The following is a 20,000-nucleotide window of genomic DNA, read 5'->3' as shown; positions in this document are numbered from 1 at the left end:
CTTCATCCGTGTCTGCCTCTTTTACTGACTGCTGTTTATATGATGTAATGTAGGAGAAGCAGACAAACACGTGTGAATGGTGGGCAGGGAGAAGCAGGTCATTTGCATTTAATGCCAACGGCTACAAAATTGCTATACTGTACTCAGACACCAAAATGGGCATATTCTAGAGGCTATCACAGCAAATTCATCAGAGTTAAATTCTCGGTGTTGAAGCATTTCAGAGTAAAGTGTTGACGTTAAAGAGTTAGATTTTGATAAATGAATATAATAAGAGTTAGAATTGATTTTATTCAGTGCGAAATCAAGGAGTTATCTTTTTTACACTTGGTGGTGTTATTTCCAACATCCGGGAATTCATGCAGCTCCAGTCACTGAAAAATTTTCCAGACGCCATTTTCCATCTGAAGTTTAGAACAGCAACTGGTGAGTCAAACTACCTAAATGTTGGTATTTTACTGACTTTCTTTAAGGAAATACAGTTGTAAACATATTGTTAAGTTAATAACTTTAGAATGTAGTGACAATTTTAATCTTCTGAGGTTCATTCATGGTCGTTTGTGTATCTAGCTTAACTGCATTACTATCGACTTCTTTTCAAGAATGTTTTTATATGTGCTCACGCATACATAGTGCATAAAAACATCAAATTGTACATGTTCAACACATTTCTGTCACGCTTAATGCCATTTTGTGCGTTGTTACCCATCTGTAAAATAAAATCGACACTTCTCCTTTAATTCGAAGCAAACTAGCGAGGGAATCCCCGGAGCAGCCTAGCCTACTCTGCCCAGATGCTAACGGCAACACAGGACGGTTTCCATAAGCTCTGGAGAGTTTCTAAAACATATCTGGTGAGTAAATGAACATATGCTTACTTGTAAAAGGCTTCCTGACTAAAACATATGATTGTTTGTTATCCGTGTATGTTAATTTGGTTATTTTAAACACCGCAGCCCTTTTAAACTGGTTCATTCGTGGCCGTCCATATACCGTTAACGTTAGTCCATAGACTCGCGTGATAACGTACGCTTGAATTATATTAAGTGTTGACAACCATTAAAGTCGGAATGTTAACATTAATGTCTTTAAATGACCGCGTTTGCACTTTCTCAGACATTTGACGTTACAGAAGTCTCCCGGAAGTTGCGGGACTAACGTTAACGTTATCCCGCAAATGCACAGAGACTCCCAGATGCCTAAGTAGATGCCCGCAAATGAATGATAATCTCCCGGAAATCGCGCGTCTCCCGCCCGGTCATTAAACACTTTGCACACCCCTCTCCACCGCATCCCTCCCAGCTCTTCAGGTACGTCGCGCGCAAGTCACCCCACCGCTATTCAGGTACTCATCTCTCCCGCTACCTCCCGCAAATCAACTCTGTATCCCCCGAAAATGACTTTTCCCAACTCGGGATGTCTGACGTTAGTAAGTTAGGCTATTTCTGTAGTCAGGAACATCTTAGTCAAGCTTTTTCTCCCGCATGATATTGTGCTTAAAACTATAGGCTAAACTTAGCATGTACTGTACACAACATTTCCGTTTTATTAAAGACAATTTAGTGCGTTGTAAACAGCCACCTGTCTGTAAAATTAATCAACTGATTCATATTTGAGCAGCCTAATGATGATACAGGTTTGATTTGTAGATTTATTATCAATAATCAACATCTGAATCAAAAGATATCTGAAAAAGTGTGAGGCATACTTTGTGATGTTCATCTCTCTTTTTTTATCTGAAGGTTATGCATATGTGTTAGATACTAATGTGTTGTTGTTTTTTAACAGCCACAGTTCTCTATACAATAACACAAGACCCTGTGACGGTGGCTGATTAGAGACGGATGGTGTATTTCCAGAGTTGGTGAAATGACCAAGCACACCTTCTTGGTCATATGTGGTGATAATAATGAAGGTATGTTTGATAAAGTTCTGTATTTGTTTCACAATAAGCTGAGAGGGTATTAGAGCATTAGAGAATAACAAATGACATGAAGGTGATAAGTTTTGTATTGTGGGTGAACTGTTACTTAAATAATGTTTTGCTCTTTGCTTTGCACTTTTCCTCTTCTGCTTATCCTAATAGTTAAGATTATATTTGGACCTGAAACATCTGCTAGACTCCAGGAAAGGTGGCGTCAATACTGGTCCTGAAAGGGCCCAACAAGTTGAATCTGGTAAAGAAACACGCACGCACGCACGCACACACACACACACACACACACGCACACGCTTACAGAAAACTGTAAGTTTATGGATATTTTTTACACTGTGGCCAATATTTTGAGGAAGTCAGCATCACTAAATGATATAAAAGATTTTAAGCTCCTCTAAATTTTGCTCCAAGTGTTGTGTTAAATTCAGGATTCTGGACAGACAGCTGCCTGTTTTTCCAGTTCTAGTCATAGTGATTAACCTAATTGTTTTTGGAGATCAAACAGTGATGTATGTGTTTTTTTTTCTACTTTTCCATATCCTGTCACCTCAACCAGCTGGGAGAGTCAAGTTGTGGATCATCATGAAGATTTTCAAAAGGTGAGTTTAGATTTCTTGAATATGTTTTATTTACTTTAAATGTTCTTTTAAATATATTATAGAATTTGATTGCAATTTGTTTTCAAACATTTTTCTTAGTCATGCTGGAGTCTTGAAGAGTTCTTAGATGAGCATCACCCTATATCCGTGCATCAGGAACCACCAGACGAGCGATCAGCAGCTACTACATCGTCATGGATAAAAAGGTCATCCTGTGGCTGGGAAGCACTTCATTCACAGGACATGCTTGATGAGATTTCCTAGCTCCAGTTTGTTTTCACACAAGTTTCCAGCATTTATACCTTCATTTAAACTGCTGTGTTTGATATGGAGGAACAAGGAAACACCAGAAGTGAAAGATTTGCACGCCAAGTTGTTTAAAATGTAATTTCAGAAGAAAACTATGCGTTCAGAAGAAAACTGATGAAACATCAAGTTTGGACCAAAGGACTAAAACAGCCTTTTTGAGCACTGGTCATACATATTTTGTTGATACTGTCTGTACTAATAAAACATTTAAAGCATATTTGACATTGTTGCATTTTAAAAACTGAATGAATTGTTGAAGTGGTGAATGTTTTCAAATAAAATGTTTTTTCTTTTGTAATTTACAGTCTATTTGAGTTTTTTACCATATTTACACTCAAGAGAGTTGAATAAAATAATATATTACACCAGGCGGTGTTAAATATAGTTACAATTTTTAACTCTGCCCAGAGTTAAAATTAACCCTTACTTCGGTGTCAATGTGCCAACCCTTTTGAAAGTGTTGATTTAACTCTGTTTTGAGTGGACCCCATGAGACACTTTCAAAGTGTTGAAATTAACACCCATAGAGTTGTTTTGGGTCCCCATATTTTGCTGTGTAGAGCTATAATAATTTATCTGATGGGTGTTTCGACCTGAAACTTTACACATTCGGAGATACAAAAGACATATCTTGTAAAAAGGGTGAAATAGCTGCCCTTGAAAGATTTCAGTGCCGATTACATTTTTCTAAGCAATGACTTGTCATAAATGTAAATAAATTAAATAAATCTGAACCTCACACAAAGGTTTAAATAGTACATTTAAATCACAATATACTTTTGCAAAAGTAATGCCTGACCTATAGTTTATTGTAATCGTTTTATAATAAAAAAAATGCTAAAAAATAAAAATAAAAATGCACGCAGATCTAAACATCCCATAAACTCTCCCCTACAAATGCTTTCATTGACATTTTGGATTATGCTGAGACAACTCAACATGAGTTTGAAAAAAAAAAAAAGTTGCTGGTAAGCACATGAAACCCTTAAACTGCTGACATTCGGAGGTCATTAAGGGCTGCAAAGCTGCTCTTGTTTGTGGGATGTAAAAGCTGCTCGCCAAGAGGCTTCGGGCTGTTATTGATGCGCGCTCCTCTCGCCAGCTTTCTTGAAATAAAAGGCTCAAGTCAATTTTCCCTACCTGCTCTGAAAGCCCAGAGGAACCGCGAGCTGAATTACTCACTTAATTAACCTAGCTGGTAACAGAGAGAGGGGGGGGGAGACAACCAGAGAGAAGAGCTGTTATACAGAAGCTGAGAGCTAGAAGAGTTTAATAATGACTTAAGAACAGGATCAGCAGGAATCAAGCGCAACAGACTCCAGCACTTCAGATCATTTACACCCCTCCTGATGGCGTTTAAGGAGAGAAAAGAAGCACATTAAAGAGACAGACTCCAGGCCAATGCTGATATACAGCTATCCGGCTCTTTTATCAATGACATTCATTACTGGAAATATGCTCATTAAGCAGAGACACTGCAAGAGAATGGAAAAGAGTGAAAAAAGTACTCTAAATAGGTAAATAAATAAATTAAATATGAAAATATAAAATATAGTATAATATTAAATATAAAAAAAGAGCATTACTTTTTTTTTAAAGGATCACATCACTGGAATTTGATACCACAATCTCATTTAAGTATAATTTGAAGAAATGGCTTCTTAATAATCTACATTGTTAACATTTTGATGTTTGAAGCTTCTGTGTGAGGGAAGCTTTTGATGTTGTTGTGGTGGTTGTTTTTTTATTGCTGTTGTTCATTTGAGAATTGTTTTTAGTTTGAATGTGTAATTTCATTGGTACATCCTTTAACATCTGGTAAAGGGTCCGCCAATGAAAAGTCTTTGGGCTAATTTGGGTACATTTATGTTTTTGACGATGGTTGGTTAACGTACACTGTTCCTTGTTGTGAAATAAATAAATTAGGTTACAGCAGAAATTTAAATTACCTCAGAATAATTTTTTCAGATTTTTACAGATTAGGAACTATATACAGGCCCATACGTCTTCATTAGTTAGTACACCCCCTTCAATCATGACAAATGCCTCGATTGGTGTAAAGGTAGTAAAAAATTATCAATAATTTATGAACAACTACAATTAGTTACTTCCCCCTCCACAAAATGTTTTGAGGAAGAGTGGGTAAAAAGAATTAGAAGTGGAAATTTTGGAAGAAATCAGGCAATCAGCTTTGAAGAATATTAATAAACACTATTAATTGTAGACATTGTCTTATTCAGTTTATAAATAACTGGTTACATTATTCAAATAAGAAATTAAATAGAATCTTCCAAACTACTTCACCTCTTTGCGACAAATCATCAAATCATCAGGTGCGGATCTATCTCAGTTTTAATTTTATTATTAGATACATAATTATTGGAATGGAATTGTTGAAGTGCTTTCTGAGGTGTTAAAGTTGCAATTACAACCAGATTCAATGCTTTTAATTCTGGGATTCTCTGAACAAACGCATTTGTTGTCAAATACACAACATAAATTGCTCTTATACTGTTTAACCACTGTCAAGAAGCTACTTTACTGTTTTGGGAAAACAAAGGAATCCCCTACAAGTAAACTGTGGCTTAGAAAAATAGCCTCTGTTACATTTGGAGCGAATTAGATATATTTAAAGAAAAAGAAAACCTGAACAATTTGACAAAATTTGGAATCTATGTTACCTTGAAAAAAAAAAAAAACTCTCATAATAATGAATCATCTCTGTCATGTTTTAATATGCTTTGTCATCATACTGTTGTTCAAACAGGTCTTTGTAAAAGGTATTATGTGGGTGTTTTTTTTATTGAATATTATGATTTTCATTCATTTATAATTAAATTAATTAATTTATTAATTAATTAATTTATTTATTTATTCATTTATTTATTTATTTATTTATTTATTTATTTATTTTTCTTATTTGCTTTGCCTATGATATATGTGAACAAACGTGTAAACAAATAATTACTTTCTTTCTGAATCTGTCTTCAATTAAACTTATTTGACAAAAATAAAAAATAAAAAAATAAATAAATTAGGGACAGATAATTGTTCGATCATGACTTGTTTCATAAGGTTGTACAAATAAACAGCAAATTGACCAAACTTATGTAGTCATTCATTAAAATACAGCAAAAAAGCTGCAAATCCACCAGAGGAAATAACTAAAGCCAGTCAACTGGCATAATTATGGATTCTTTTAGAATGATGGTTTGAGCAGCCAAAAATCTCTAAGAATCACAGCTGGAGAACTGCAGAAATTCATTTTTAGGTCTTTTCCCAACCTTCTTTACTCGTATAAGCTGTGTTGCCAAAATTATTGGAGGAAAGTGTACAGCTGTCCGGCTCTTTTATAAGCAGCATTTGTTCTTGGAAATCTGCTCGTTAAATGAGATTCTCATAAAACGAGCTAGTAATTACCATTCATTCAGATCCAAAAAGTCTTCAAGGGTCCAATGAAGTAAACCCATTTGGTTACAAACTAAATAAGCAAAAACTGCACGAATGCAAATTTCTCAACACTTACAGTATGTGGTCGTTTGACCCTGGATATCCAAGATGATGTAGATGTTTCAGTATTAAAAAAAATTCTTGTCTTAATTTTCAGGCATATATAGGCATCCTTTTCAGGCAAAAATATAGGCATTTGGTGATTACTTCACAAAAACCATACATAATGTGTCTGGGAAACTCTTACCTCATATTTAACCACTGTTGGAGTAAACCTGTTTGTGATCAAGGGTTTAGGGTGAAAAAAAAAAAAAATTTAGAGGCTACGTTTTACTATACGTAGATTCAGTTATACTTCTAAATTCAATCCAGACAAATACAAAACAATTCTAGTCTTCAGTGTTTTATGAAACATTATTAGTTATCCATTTTGTAAATGAGGTAATAGTGATCTTTATTTTATAAATGTGAATATTTAGAGGGAATGATATAAAAAATAGTTGCAACTAACGAACAAACGAACGAACGAACGAACGAACTAACTAACTAACTAACTAACTAACTAACTAACTAACTAACTAACTAACTAACTAACTAACTAACTAACTAACTAACTAACTAACTAATTAACTAACTAACTAACTAACTAACTAACTTACTAACTAACTAACTAACTACCTAACTAACTACAAACAAGTAGTAAAATTGGTAAAAGAAATGGACAATAGAACACCAGTCTGTAAATTTTGGGTGATCTAACCTTTTAGAAAATAGCCTGCATTTCACTATACATTCCGTTATCATTACATATTCAATCCAGTCAAAGACAGAACCTTTCCAGTTTTGTATTTTATGAAACAGTATCGGTTAATTATTTTGTAAATGTAGTAAATTTAGTAAAATAATAAGTGGTATTTATTTTAGAAATATGAAGTGGGAACGATATGAAAAATAGCAAGCTAACTAACTAACTAACAGCAAACATCTAGTAAAATTAGTGAAAACAAATTGCAATATGACACAAATCTGGCAATTTTATATGAACTATCCCTTTAAAAATAGCCTACTTTGGCTAGAGAGAATTTTGAGTTTACTGCCAAATCAGCTTCTCTGACTTGTCATCACATTTCATGGCAAAAAACTAAAAAATAATAAAACTAATGTGGCGACCTCGGGATAATAAAAGGACTAAGTAGAAAAGAAAATGAATGAATGAATGAATGAATAATAATAACATTAATAATAATAACAAAAGATAAAACTCTAAAACAGTTTAGAGTTTACTTTTGATAAAAATTGAATAATTGTGGAAGGATTGACATTTAAAATGATTTCATTTAAAGTCTCTTCAGATAAAATATAATTATCTCTCTGCATAACAATACATATAGGGCATTCCACAAGTATATGTTTAACAGTTTGGTTTCTCTTACAGTATTGACATTTTCACTATAGATTCAGCTATACTTATAAGTTCAATACAATTAAAAATAGAACAAATCCAAAGTTTTTGCAGTTTATAATTTTGTAAATGTAGTAATTTCAGTAATATAAAAAGTGGTAATTATTTTATAAATGTGAATATCAAAATAGAATGATATGAAAAATTGCTGAAAATGGACAGTGTGATACCAATCTGTCATTTTTGGGTGAATAATCCCTTTAAAAATAGGCTATATTTCACTGCAGATTAGGTTAAATACAGTCCAGTCAAATACATAACAATTACAGAGTTTATTGGTGTTGGTTATTAATTTTATAAATGTAGTAATTTCAGTAATATAATAAGTGGTATTTATTTTATAAATGTAAATATAAAAAGGCAAGGATATAAAAAAAATAGCTGCAGCCAACCAACAGCAAACATGTACTAAAATTGGTCAAAAAAAATTTGACAGCAATCTGTCATTTTTGGGTTAACTATCCCTTTAATATAGTCTACATTTCACTATACATTTCACTAATTCAGTTATATTTAGAAATTCAGTGCAACCAAATACAGAACATTTCCAGAGTTTAGTGTTTTATGATGCATTATTTGTTTTGCAAATGCAGTAAACTGAGTGATATAATTATATACATTAATAGAGTGTTAATTGTTTTATAAATGTGAAAATAAAAACTACTAACAGACCAATAACTAAAACAAACAGCAAACATCTTGTAAAACTGGTGAAAAATGGACAATGGGACACCAATCTGTCATTTTTGGGTAAACTATCCCTTTAGAAACAGCCTACTTTTCACTATAGAGTCAGTTATACTTTTAAATTCAATACAATCAAATACTGAACAAATCCAGTGTTTAGTATTTTATGAAACAGTATTGTTTTAGTACATTCAGTAACATAACTATTACTGTGGTAATTATTTTATAAATGTAAACACAAAAAGGACTGACTAACTAACCAACTAACAAAACAAACATCAAACATCTAAAAAAAAGTGGACCCCAATCTGCCACGATTTTTTTTTTCTTGTCTTGCATATGGTGTGATGTCGCAATGTGCGTATTTTATCTGAAACATTCTCATTAGCCATACATCTTTCTAATGAACTGTTTTTTTTTAATGATCTGTAGTTATAAAGGACAAACAGACAGTATTTCAAATCGGGGTTAGATTACATTGGTTAAACATGCATGTCAGTGTTTCCGCTTAGACCCGGTTGACTGAGCTTTATCTGTGTGACATTGTCTGTGAAAAAATCCAGATCGCCCCATCGGTCAGATAGCAGATAGTTTCTTCACTGTAAGCACTTTTGGACAGTCACCAATCCCCAGCTCTGTCTGTGTTCAGTGGGTCTATCTTCCCCAGAGAGCTGCAGAAAGTAGGACATGTGAAAAATTAAATCTCCTCTCATACCAACATATGTTTCTCCCAGGCAACACAATTCCTGCCCAAAAAACTGAAGGACACAAAATGTTTCCCTTGAAAGCCACTTGACGTGCTTTTTTTTTTTTTTTGTCGTCTTCTCTGTGTTTCCTTCATTGCCGTGTATTTTGCTTCTTGTAATTACTTGGAATGGCCCTTTCTAGTGACCCGCATCAATTAATACGCTTGTTCGGTTTATAATTAGCTGCCTAATTCGAGACAAAAGGGACGTCTAAATGAACCGCAGACGCTTTTTGTGTTGAGCTGGTCAGTGGATAATTGCACAGCCGGCAAGCACCTTTTTACAAAGTTTGATGGTGAAAAAGGAACAAACAGGATGAAGTTTTATGCTGCGCTATTCTCTCAAATGCACTGCCAGGTTTGTGCATCAAAGATAAAACACCTGCATGATTCAGAACGCTCTGTATAAAGAAACACTTCCCATCCACCATTACAAGCATGCAATGCTTCTGTTGAACATACAGTGGGGAAAACAAGTATTGAACACGTCACCATTTTCAAAAACAAACAAAAAAAAATACATTTTTAAAGGTGCTTTAGAAATCAACCCAGGCCCACTCTGGAAATGTAGCCCTTTGGATGTTTCTGGAGACGGCGAAATACGTCCCTAGAGGTATTCACGAGGTTGTTTTCACGAATCCTTGAGCGCCGTTCGAGCCCGCGCTGCTCTCGCTTAAAGCTGCCGGAGGCCACTGTCGAGTGACTGTCTGTCCGACTGACTGAATGACTGACTGGGTGAGCGGCCAATAAGCCGACCCACCCTCCTCCTCCTTCCCTAAACCCAACCAGTTTTACCAATTGACCCGCTCGCCCGCCCGCCCGCCCGCTCGCTTCCCTAAACTCAAGCAACGATTTACAAAAGCCGTCCAGAAAAAGAAAAGCCCTAGTCTCATTTTGACCGCGTTTTCGGATTTCACCACATTCTCGCCCTGTTATGAACTCGATCACTTTATTTTTTGGATTCTGTTTTGTCTTACCTGATTTCTGGAACCGCTCTTCCCAGGGCTTGAACCTAATCATCACCGTCGTCGCGGTCGGCTCCCCTCTGGGTCTCTTCTCCACTGACATACACGACGTGCTAACCAGATAAACTGGTTGCGGCGGGAAAACCCTCCACACGGAGGGAAGCAGTCAGCCGGTAAGCGCCAAAAGGAATGGAGTCCCGTAGCGTTTGCTTAAAAAAATGAAATGCAGCCTAGTACCTCGGCCACATAACTCGCGGTCTCCAGCCTGGGCCTGGGTTGGATGAATGAAGGCTTCGGCAACTGTCATTGGGTTACTATTAAATGTTTGAAGAACATTTATTTTAAACTGATCAAAACTGACTGAAACAATCTGTATATTAAATTATTCTATTGCACACCTTCTACCCAATCAAAATAAAGAATTTCAACAGACCATGGAATTAGCTTCTTTAATTCGCAGACCGCCATCTTTTCTATCAAAATGAGCAGATTAAGGGTCCAAGCAGCGTTTAGTTCAAACAAGTAGTGCTGGTAAGTTTTGCTGTGGAGTGTTTGGTAGCCCAGTTGCACTGGCAGGAAAATATTCAACCCTTTACTCACAGTCTATAACCTGTTATGAAATAGGAATAGCTGAGAACTGAGTGCTCCTTATCAACAAAGACATGCAATACACATTTCATGAACGTTTATCACCGTGCTCACAGTTTAAAACTCCTGCATTACGTCACATCTTAAACCACAAGAGGATGTTCACTTTTACTCTGTTCTGACTTCTTAGGGAGTTACGGATGGTATCAAGGGTTTATTTGACATAGACTGATAGAGACACCATTATCTCCTCTGGCACCTGCCAGCAGAGCATCAGCTGAGAAAAATAAGCCTAATGCAAATAGGACATTAGCTGTCCAAATGAGCTAATGAGAGGAAATCTAGCCAGTCAACCGGCAACTAATGATATTTTTAGCCTCTACGGTCAGGCGAACATTTCCTCAAACCTATATTACTACAAGGGGAAATGTAAGCCAAGGCATTTTTGCATGTTAATCAAATTTATTTAGATTTAATCTTAACTTCTGAGGGCCTAAAAAGTAGAGGGAGCACACACACTTATGCATTTTGACAGTTCAGCTGTGTTTAATGGGCCTGAAAAGACTTTAAAATGAGCTTCACAAGGCAAGTTTTTCGACACTGATGATTTTTTAAAATGATTTTGTGAAAACAGTGACATCATGAACATCCATTAATGTGTTTAGTTTTGTATGTGAGTACCTGGCAACCAAAAATGAATTGTAGACTACAGGACATGTTGATCATTTTGACAACACTAGCTGCAATTCCATCCACCTACATTTTGGATATATGCGCATAAAAATTATTGATAGAAATGCTAAGATGCGCATACACTTTGAAAATGCACATAAAAAAATATATGTGCATAATTGAGTAGGATAACCCTTTTATTCAATAAGAAAATATGTGCATAAACAATGATGGAAACACTTTTAACACACAAATTCCAGTATGTGCATTTAAAAAGTCATATGATTTTGTTAAGAGAGATCTTGTGATGATAAAATGTGTGTGAAAGGACAATGCAGCAGGCTTTGTATTGTGCCTTAACTATTTCAGTATGTTATATTATACATAAAGCACTGTCAAGAGCATCTGTGCTCTGCATCTCAGGCCTTTAAACACCACCACTCATTCATTGTGCGCTGTCATACTGTATTCTGAGGTGGAAGTCATTTATTGAATAAAGAAAAGATTCACGCAGCTTCTACCACAGCAAATTCTGTTTTTGCTTTTGATATTTGGCGCCAGTTAATCAGGAATTGACGATTTTGTTCTCTTTGAATCGTTGGATGGAAACGCTGCTTTTTTCCGCACATTTTTTAAGTAATACCCCAGTTTTGCGCATAAATTTAATTAGCATCTTTGAAAACATAGCTACTGTCGTCAGTTATTCAAGCCTGTTTTCAAAACTTATTTTAATGCATTGTTGTCTTGTAAACATCTCCTAAATTAACCTCAAATTGATTCAAATGGAATGTCTGTAAGGCATGATTGAGAACTTCTACTTGGTGGGTCTAATGGAAAAAAAAAGAGATATTTAATTATGGCCTCAAAAAATATGATAAACATCTAAATGAAATAAAAACAAATGCCTCAAATGAACTTTAAAAACTATAGAACTGTGAATAATTCATAAATTATACTAGAGATTGTTGTCAAAAATTTTTTTTGTTGATTTTTTTGTTGAATTCTGGAATTCGGTAGGCTACTAATCGATACATACATTTTTAAAATGTCTATTTCCTGCAAACATTTGAGCGCCACTGAGCATGTTCTAAAACAGCACTAATTTGCCATTGTGTTCATGTGCTTAACAGCAATAAATGTGATTGGCCCTGAAGGTCACCGAAGTTCACCGAACTTACCACTGTTTACTGCATGTAAACACAGGCTGTTTCTCAATACCACGTACACAAAGTTTAGACTTGTGTCCTTAGAAGTTCAGACTTGCCAAGTAGAGACTGCCAGGGACACTGGAGCGTTTCAAAGTCACGTCAATCAGCCGGTTTGTCCATAAGCTGACATATGAGCGATCCACTGATGAATCGATGCTTTAAAACACTCTAGTGTCCCTGTATCAGTGGTTACTCTGTAAACAATACTCACACCTAATACCCACACCACTCACACCTAAACAAAGCCGGACTCACCCACTTTCCAGACTTTTCTGCAAACTAGAGTTGTGCAAACCCCCTATTGAGATGGTGGATCACTCAACAGTGCTCTAATGTTCACGGCAAATGAACGTTTTTAAAATTTCAGCATTGATTGGTAACAAATTCCAGCATTGTGACAACCCTGTTTTGCATTTTTGCATAACAGAATTAACATGTCCAAATGAGCAACTGACAAATAATAGCCTGTATACTAATACCTAATGATATTCTGTCCTCTACATTATGCCTATGGGAACATATCCTCGAATTACTACAGAACACAATCATAAGCCAAGGTGTTTCACGCGTTAATAAAAGCAAGTTCGATGTAATCTTACTTTTGGGGGCCAGAAATGTGAGCACAAAAGGTGATGCTGCAAAAAAACAAAAAAACACAATGTTCACAGTCCCATGAAACATGACCCAAATTTCCTGGCTGCGCACCGCTCTCTTGATATGCTAATTTGGTTGAGTTATTGTTTCAGGGTGGCATGGAGGACTGAGGAATGTGTGCTGATGTAAGGTGCAAACCATCCCTGAGGAGATTCCTGGAAAACAATAAAGGAGAGAGATAGGCCATTAATGCCATTTGAGAGATAGGCTGGGAGAGGCGCCAGCTCTTTTTTTTTCTCTTCTTTTTTAAATCGATGTTTAGTGGAAAACAGCAGCACAAGCTTTCTCCCCCTTTCTCGTTTCTTTCAGACCTGTGGACTTTGATTGGAGGAATATGACATGTACAAACTTTAATGATGGATTTTATCAATTTGCCGCTAACTGATTTGTAGATGGCAGTTTTTTTTTTTTTTTTGCTAAATGTTTATGGCATGAGATGTCAAACTGTAGAAAAAAATGGGTGTGTAAAAGTTCCTTATAGTGGTGGATATATTTAAAAGAGCACAGGCTGTATTCAAGATATTATTCTCACTTCAGTCATTACCAAACACAAAAACATCAACTTTGAGAATAGTGACGCCATATTAGCATGACAAGAGCTTTTTAGTGTGTTGCTTGGCAAACTAAATGATGTTACTATCCTTAGAGAAGATCAATTACTCATCATTATTATTTTTAATGGTACAGTGTTATATTTAACATTATAATACTGCTGTTCACAGTGTTGGGGAAAGTATAGAACAAAATTAATGGCAGAAGTATTGAAATACAAAATGCTTGTCGAATAGCACAAACTGAAGAAAAATAATAGATTGAATTTAAGTGTTTGCATTTTAATAACTTGAATTGCAAGGGTTTGTATTTTTGGGTCCTAAAATTTAACATAGCTGTTTATTTAAGCCTTGAATATTTCAACTAAAAATATTTTAAACACATTTTCATATTTATAAATTCAATACTTCCATTTTAAGATATTTAAACTAGTAAATAGGCCAGAATAAAGCTTATAATGGCACAAAAGAAACATTTATTATTAATATCAATGTCTTGGGCATTATAAGTAATAAAATGATAAGTTAAGTCAAATGAGGAAAAGGTTTTGGACATAGTGTAATGTCAAATTTTAACATCCGATTTTGAACTACTGAATTCATAAAAAAAGCAATTTTTTAAAATTGAAATAAGATGAACTGAAAATTGCCATTTGAATATTATGCATCAGGGATCACCAAACTTGTTCCTGGAGGTCCTGCAGATGTTAGCTCCAACCCTAATTAAACACACCTGAACAAGATAATCAATGTCTTACTGGGTATACTTGAAACACGCAGGCAGGTGTGTTGAGGAAAGTTGGAGCTAAACCCTCCAGGGCACCGGACCTCCAGGAACGAGACTGGTGACCCCTGTTATTCATCATATTTTTAAAGAACTGAATAATTTAGAAGTGAAGTCTGAAAGTTGAATATAAATGACATGTATGGATGGATGAATATATCAATGCATTTGGGGATGGTTGGATGGATATAGGGAGGGATGGATGGATATAGACACCCATCCTTCCCTATATGCATTAATATACAATAAATCCATCCATTCCTTAATCTATCAATTCATCCCTATATTCATCCATCCATCCCTCCCTCCTTAAATCTACCCAATCATTCCTCCCTATATCCATCCTCCATCCATCCTTCCCTATTTCCATTATCCATCCATCCATCCCTCCCTCCCTATATCTATCCACCCATTTATCCATGTATCCATCCCTCCATATATCCATCTACCCATCCATCCCTATATCCATCCCTATATGAATTGATATATCCTTCCATCCCTATTTGCATTGATATATCCACCCCTCCATACAGTATATCTATCCATTCCTATATCTATCAATTCATCCTTATATCCATCATTCCACCCACTTATACCTATATTATCCACCCATCCATCCCTACATCTGTCCATCCATCCCTCCCTCCCTATATCCATCCCCATATCCATCCATCCCTCCCTATATCCATCCATGTATTGTAATATCCACCCATCCATGCATATATTTGTCCATCCCTATATACATCAATCTATCCATTCCTATGTACATCTTTCATTCCTATTTCCATCCATGCATGTCCATCCATTCATCCATGCATATATTTATCCATATATACATCAATCCATGCCTTTATCCATCCTTATATCAATCCTTTCAATCTTCCATTTTAAATTGTATTATTATTATTATTATTATTATTATTATTATTATTATTATTATTTATATTTTTATTGTTGTTATTTACTTGGCAAAAAAAATTCCTTTTTAAAAAGTGATTTTCTACATAAATCCTAATGATTTTTAAAAAACGAAACAAAATAATAAGATTTTCTCATGGTTTTGAAATATGAAAGTTTTGTAATAATCTTACTTTAGTCATTACCAAAACACACAAACTTTGAAAATACAGTAAGTGACGCCTTATTAGCACTACAAGAGATTTTTTGCTTCTCACTATACAAACTAAATGTTACTAACTTTAGAGAAGGCGAATGTCCAATCTCTTTTCCCATTACCGCTTTTTGTCATCTCACATATTGTATATGCTGAAGCGTAAACAATAAATTTGGAGTAAAAAAAAGGATGATGTTGTTTTTTGCTCCCAGCAGGCCGATTGCAGGCCAGAACACACAGTTCCAAATCTCCCTAGAGAAAACAGGCCATCTATCTTTGAGTCCAACTGAAGCCCTCATCTCCAGTGCAGCACACTGGCCTTGGAGCTTGTTTTTTGCCTTGCTGTATGTACAGACGTTGTCTAACTAACCATGTCCTGTCTGACAGTCATGCTTTCTTCCTCTGCTCCTCATTCCTCCTTCCCTTCACACTCTATTTGGCCTTCGCTCCCCTGTGAAGGCCCGACTGCGCTCTGAGGCGGTTCCTGTTCTTCCAGGTTAACTACCCTCCTTGGCACAATCGCTTCAGGTACACTTGTAAACCTCTTTTCTGGTCGTTTAAATTGAAAATGCTTCCCGTGAAATGGCTTGGCGGTTTCGTATTGATGCTTGTGTATTGAAATCTTTTCCTTTAAAAACAAGACTAAAAGTTTGGAGAGGTTCAGAAGTGCAAAATGAGTCATCGATATTGCTGTTTTGCTGAAAAGGGGAGAGGGGTCTGGCTGCAGACCTGGTGCAGTGCAATCTGAGCTGCATCCAATGCTAACCCCACCCCTAACCCTACCAGTCACAGTGACGTCACTCACTCCATTGAGTGCATTATGTCTGAGATTGCATCGCTGAGTGGTGCAATCTCAGCTGGCATCATAAAGGCTGCATCCAGTTACTATTGGAAAAGGGAGGATTGTGATTGAGGATTGTTGTGAGCTGATTATTTTGTTTGATGAAGTTTTGCTTTTAGAATGGTTCTATAAAAACTCAAACTTTTTTGCCTAAGATCTTGGAAAGGAGTCATTATCATATCAATATTCCTGTCTTTTTCTCAGATTATATACTATTCCTATATTTATCCATCCAGCTACCCAGCCCTATATCCATGCATCCTTCCATACAGTATATCGATCCATTTCTATATCTATCAATTCATCCTTATATCCATTCATTTCTATATGCACTCCCCCCTTCATACAGTATATCCATCCATTCCTATATCTATCTATTCATCCCTATATCCATCCACCCACCGATCTCTATATCCATTCACCCATCCATCCCATCCATCCATCTATGTATATCCACCCATCCATCCATTCCTATATATAATGACATATCCAACCTTCCCTACATTATCCATCAATTATTATATCTATCAATTCATTCCTACTGTATATCCATCCATCCATCAATCCCTATATCTATCAATCCATCCCGTCCTACATTCACTCACCCACCCACCCATCCCTATATCCATCCAACCCTACCTCCCTATCATCCATCCTTCCCTTACTTCCTATATAAACCCATCCATCCATCCATCCATTCATCCCATCCTATATTCACCCAACCACCCACCCCTATATCCATCAATCCCCCCATATCATCCCTCCCTCCCTCCCTCCCTCCCTATATCCATCCATCCATCCATCCATCCATCCATCCATCCATCCATCCATCCCTATATACATCAATTTATCCATGCCTATATACATCTTCTATCCCTTTGTGCTTCCATGCATGTCCATCTATTTATCCATGCATATATCCACCCCTTATACAGTACATCAATCCATACACCTCTATATCCAACCTCAATCCATCCATCCGTCCATACCTCCCTCCCTATATCCATCCACCCATTCATCCCTAGATTTATTCATCCATCCCTATATCCACCCACCTATTCCTGTATCATGCATCCATCCATCCATCCATCCATCCATACCTCCCTCCCTATATCCATTCACCCATTCATCCCCAGATCAATCCATCCATCCATCCACCTACTCCTATATCATGCATCCATCCATCTATCCATCCATCCATCCATCCATCCATTCCTATATGAATTGATATATCCATCCATCCCTGTATGCACTGAAATATCCACCCCTCAATGCAGGATATTTATCAATCAATCCATCCATCCATCCATCCATCCATCCATCCATCCATCCATCCATCAATCCATCCAGCCATCCATCCATCCATCCATCCATCCCTTTATCTGTCCATCAATCTATCCCTATTTCCAGCCATCCCTCCCTCCATATATCCTTCCATTCATCTCTCCCTATATCCACCTACCCATCCATCTCTATATGCATTGATATATCTACCCATCCATCCATCCATCCATCCATCCATCCATCCATGCATATATTCATCCACCCCTATGTCCATCCATTCATCCCTATATGCACTGATATATCCATCCATGCATCCATCCATATATTCATCATCCATCCTTATATCAACTCATTCATCCATCCATTTTAAAATGTATTATTATTATTATTATTATTATTATTATTATTATTATTACTACTACAAATCTTGATGATTTTTAATAAATGTCAAAATAATTAGATTTCTCATGATTTTGAAAAACACAATGAATAAAAAACACACAACTTATAAACATAATTATACTTTAGCTTCTTGGTATACATTAAAGCATTCTATAAATCAAGGTACCGAATCATTAGTTTCCATTTTTTTGAAGCATGAAACATCAAATAATCTTAAAAAAAGCATTAAATATAATAATAAAAACGACCAGAAGTTCCATTTCATTTTTAACTTTGTTTCTAAAAAACAAGAAATGGTTTGGACAAAACATTTAAATTAATAACTATAGTGCAACAATGTGTTCTATTCTTTTTTTTTTTAGGATAAAATAAAATGTATAAATAGATATAAAAATACTATAATGCACCAATGTAATCCACTTAAAAAAAGAATACTACAATTAAATCCTTTTATTAAAAAAATGAGAATAATTTTGATTTTAAATAGAGATTGTCATTGTTCTGAAAGGCATTTTAATGTAATTTTGTAACAATTACATAAGCAGACATAAAAATTATTATAATTAATCACATTAAAGCACTATAACATCTCTAAATGAACTGTTTTATCTTGCTCTTTAATGGTGTGTATCATGCATGAAGGATCCAAAGCGGAACTAAACTTTCTTCTGTACTACACGATGCCATTCCGCCAGTATGAATTGGGATGAAATGAAAGTGAATATTTGGTAATGATGTTGAGGATCTATGCTGGGCCAAACACAAATCCCTTTAATGCGGGTGACAGGTTGATTTACAACCTTTCCGTGGCTGCAACAATTTATCTCATTAGTCACAGTCATTGCTAAATGTCAGCCTCTTGTAGCCTGTCTAATGTTATGCTATGAAAGCCTCTGCTAAAACAATAGCACGTGTCCGCTGTGTGCTCTCTGTCTGCTATACAGGAGACTCTTAAACTGCAGGTTCCATTCCACTGCATGTGGACTGAGCAATGTTACTGACCCATGAGGACATTAGTGTTGTCTACAAATCTGAAGAAATGTAATATGAAGCACAGGCATTTATTTTAATTAGGTAGTCTGTTTGGAGCAGCTAGCGGTCATCTGTGCAATGAAACTTTAATAACCTCAAAATCTCTCTACAGTAATCAGCAACCAAAACAATATTGTATATGGTCATAACTAAGGATGCACTCTCCACCCATCCCTGTATCCATCCATCCATATGTCTATCTATACAGTATATCCATCTATCCATCCATCCATCATCCATCATCCATCCATCCTTATATTAATTTATCCACCCATATATCCATCCACCTCTATATCTATCCCTCCCTCCATCCATCCATCCATTTGGTATATCTATCCCTATATCCATCCCTCCATCATTACATCCATTCATCCATCCATGCAGTACATCCATCCACCCCTATATCTATCCCTTCCTCCCTCCCTCCGTCCGTCCATCTATCCATCCATAATGTACATCCTTACATACATACATTACATCCATCCATCCCTATATCCATCCCTCATCCTTATATCCACCCATCCCTATGCACAAATCCTTCCATCTATCCATCCCCATCCATCCATTCATACATGCACACACCAATATCCATCCATCCATCCATCCATCCATCCATCCATCCATCCAGACAGCATATCTATCCATTCCTATATCCATCCCCCATCCCTATGCACAAATCCATCTATCCATCCATCCATCCATCCATCCATCCATCCA

The 20,000-nt window shown here is 36.0% G+C and overlaps 2 long non-coding RNA genes across 4 annotated transcripts in view; one reads left to right on the top strand and one right to left on the bottom strand.

The window, feature by feature from the left end:
- The first annotated feature begins 369 nt into the window (after positions 1-369).
- Positions 370-3,142, top strand: LOC147839656 (uncharacterized). 2 transcript variants are annotated; one of them, XR_015515486.1, is made up of 6 exons: positions 370-426; positions 748-854; positions 1,789-1,915; positions 2,092-2,177; positions 2,493-2,535; positions 2,635-3,142. It is a non-coding gene; the product is annotated as an uncharacterized LOC147839656 (long non-coding RNA). The 2 variants fall into 2 exon arrangements; XR_015515487.1 differs by having other exon boundaries at positions 2,087-2,177.
- A 5,451-nt stretch (positions 3,143-8,593) lies between these two features.
- The window catches only part of LOC147839655 (uncharacterized), a 34,444-nt gene continuing 23,037 nt past the window's right edge, over positions 8,594-20,000 (bottom strand). For both annotated transcript variants that reach the window (XR_015514750.1, XR_015514751.1), the window contains exon 2: positions 8,594-9,114. This is a non-coding gene — a long non-coding RNA (uncharacterized LOC147839655). The remainder of the gene's footprint in view (positions 9,115-20,000) is intronic.

This window comes from Danio rerio, chromosome 18 (assembly GCF_052040795.2).
Source record: "Danio rerio strain M-AB ecotype USA chromosome 18, GRCz13ab, whole genome shotgun sequence".
In the NCBI taxonomy this organism is placed as follows: Eukaryota; Metazoa; Chordata; class Actinopteri; order Cypriniformes; family Danionidae; genus Danio; species Danio rerio.
This window is presented reverse-complemented; position numbering and strand designations above follow the sequence as displayed.